At 38.2% G+C, this 3071-nt stretch overlaps 1 pseudogene; it reads right to left on the bottom strand.

Annotated features, from left to right (window-relative positions):
• Positions 1 to 502: 502 nt before the first annotated feature.
• LOC114031968 lies at positions 503 to 1122 on the bottom strand (annotated as a pseudogene).
• Between the last annotated feature and the right edge of the window lie 1949 nt (positions 1123 to 3071).

Below are 3071 nucleotides of genomic sequence, written 5' to 3' on the forward strand. Positions count from 1 at the left end.
TTTGCTCATGTTGTTTTTTCCCCCCATGTAAAAGCATCATGGCATAGAAATTGTGGTCAAGTGCTGGTCTTGGAATCAGGAAGAGTTGGTTAGACATCCCCTTAAATACTAGCATGTGAGCCTGGGCTTCTCTGTTTTCTCAGATGATTCCCGAGGACTTATTCACTAAGTTGTGGCATCAAAGGAGAGGGAATTCTGTATTTCCTGTGTATATTCTCAAAGTGTTTTCTTGTAAAGTACAACTTGTGAAAATTGATGTCAATTTTATCATTTTAACAATGACCAAAATATGCGTGAAAATACAAACTGAAAACATTTGAATAAAAAATTCAGAAAATCAAACTTCATTAAAATAGCTTTTTTGACTAGTTGTACATTTGAAAAATATAATAAAAATTTATCATCTATAGTCTGCTAGTTTCACCAAAGTAACAGTGATTTAACACATGTGCTTAGCCATGTGAAAGGAAAGTAAAACGGAGATATCTATGTCTCTTCATACCGGTGAGACTTGCATTTGCCTGTTGTTTAGTTTCTGTTTCCATGACTGCTTCCTGAGCTTCTTCCACTTCGAAGAGTTTTTCATCATTTTAAAATGTTTGCTGAAGTTTATGGATAGTACAAAGGAACTACTTTTGCCTTTTTTCTAGCTTATCTTCAACATTTTCTTTTATATGAGAAAGGTGTTGTGATTCTTTCCCCAAAGCATCTAGCTCCTTTAATGTTTCATGCCTGTCTGTATGGTTCTGTGTGACTTTTGCCAAAGTATCATATTCCTGGTGATTTTTTCATATTTGTTTTGCTTGAAGGATCTGCTTTTTACACTCAGTAATTTTTTGTATATGTTCCAGCTGTGTTATTTTCCGTCTTTGTATATTTTTTCCATAGTTTTCCATTTTTTCTGAGTTTCATGTCATATGCAAGCAGGGTTTTTCCCATTGAAAATTCACATTGAGGTAATTTACTCAGCATGTGCTGGTCCTGGTTGTCTCCTTCTTCTTGAGATCCGGCATTACACCATTTAATGAAACTCTTCACTAACAGGTTGATTCTCCAATCATGATCAGCACCAACACCATCAATTAGGAGATACTTCCTTATAACTGCATCATCCATTACTGTCCCAATGGCACACTTGGTATAGGCAGCTCAGGTCAGCTCCTACAATGCAGATGGGCAAACTGCCGTGGAGGGCACCAGGCCTTGCCTTAATTGACTTGGAATGAATTAATTGTTGATCTGCTTAGAGAATTTGAGCCAACCTTTACTCTGTTTTCAGTCTCTTTCATCCATTCTGAAGTTGTCAACTATCAGCTCTACGTGTGACTCTCAAATCTGAATCATTGGCTCTGTTATTTCCTCCTGAATTCCAGACCCTCATTTCCAGCTGCCTATTTGGATATGATATGGCCAGATGGGAAAAGCCTTGGCCTTGAGTCAAAGAATCCCTGCCTGGGTTTGAATACTCTGATACTTATTTCCTGTGTAACTTTAGGCAAATCACATAACCTCCCTGGGCTTCAGTCTCCTTTTCCATAAAATAAGGCAGCTGGGCTAATTGATTTTTGAGGTCACCTCCAGCCCTAGATCTATGATCCTGGGGTAACACGTTTCCACATGGATGTCCTACTATAACTTCAGACTTAACATGCCTATCAACTTTTAAAGGTATTGCCACTTTCCTGTGTCCAGCTTCCAAGAACAAGTAGTATTAGTGTCTGGGAGACTTTGGACACTGGGAGCCTGCCAGGAATTTGTTTTCAATGGAAGTGCCACATTGCACAGGAAGACCTGCACATGGAAGGAGGAATAAAAGCTATGAAGTCTCTTGAACTGAATTGAACTTGAATTTATATTTACCAATATTCAATTGAAGTATAGTGAAAAGATTACTGTAATGGGAATCAATCCTGGGATTCTACTACTAGCCCTATCACTAACTAGCTGTGTGCCTCTAGGTAAGTGACTGCATTTTGAGCCTCAATTTTTTTCGTCTGTAAAATGAAGGAGTTGAATTAGAACTTTCTTGGTGGCTAGGTGGTACAGTGGATAAAGCACTGGGCCTGAAGTCAGGAAGATTCATTTTCCTGAGTTCAAATTTAATCTCAGATGCTTACTAGCTGTGTGACTCTGGGCAAGTCACTTAACCCTGTTTGCCTCAGTTTTCTCATCTGAAAAATGAGCTGGAGAAGGAAATGGCAAACCATTCCAGTATCTTTGCCAAGAAAGCTCTAAATGGGGTCATGAAGAGTTGGACATGACTGAAAAATGCCTGACAACAAAAAGGTTTCTTTGGGCATTAAAAATGGCCATACTCTAATCTTTTACAGCATTGTAGCATCAGCTAAAATTTGTGTTCTGCTTATTTTATCTTCAATAACTCAGAGTCCTCCCTGGCCCCTGCTATAATGAGGTATCAGAGTTGCATTGGTTGAATTTGTCTCCAATAAGTACAGTAAGTGGGCTGACTCATGCTATTAATTAATGACCCCCTCAGTTGTTACTGTTCCCCTCCCCACAAAAATTCTTTTGTGTTGACTTTGTGTATACTTTGTAAGAAGTCAGAATTCTGTAGTAGATAGAGAGAAGACTTCAGGGTTAGGAAGATCTAAACTTGAGTCCTACCTCTGACACTTAATTTTTGTGTCCCTGGGCAAGTCACGTAACTTCTATTTTAAAATCCTTTAAATTCATACTTATCTGTAAAATGGGGATAATAATAGCACTTTCCCCCAGGATTATTGTCAGAATAAAGTGTGATATTTGTAAGTCACTTTGCATACTTTAAGGTGCTATAAAATGCTACCTTTTATTATTATACCTATTCCTTGATGTGACTACTATTTGTTGTTGAGGTGTATCCTTTTGATAATGGCCTCAGATATATAACAGATCCGGGCAATGTGAGGGTGTCAGTCCCACTGAATAGGTACTCTCTTTCTTCCAAAGCTCCTATAGTACCTGGGATGCTATCAGAGGATTTGCTCTTTGCATACATTTATGATCTATGAATCATGAGCTTAGCTGCAATAACCAAAGACAACCCAGGACATTTTTATTAAGTGAGGAAT

This window comes from Vombatus ursinus, unplaced genomic scaffold (assembly GCF_900497805.2).
Source record: "Vombatus ursinus unplaced genomic scaffold, bare-nosed wombat genome assembly UNPS02015288.1, whole genome shotgun sequence".
NCBI classification, from domain to species: domain Eukaryota; kingdom Metazoa; phylum Chordata; class Mammalia; order Diprotodontia; family Vombatidae; genus Vombatus; species Vombatus ursinus.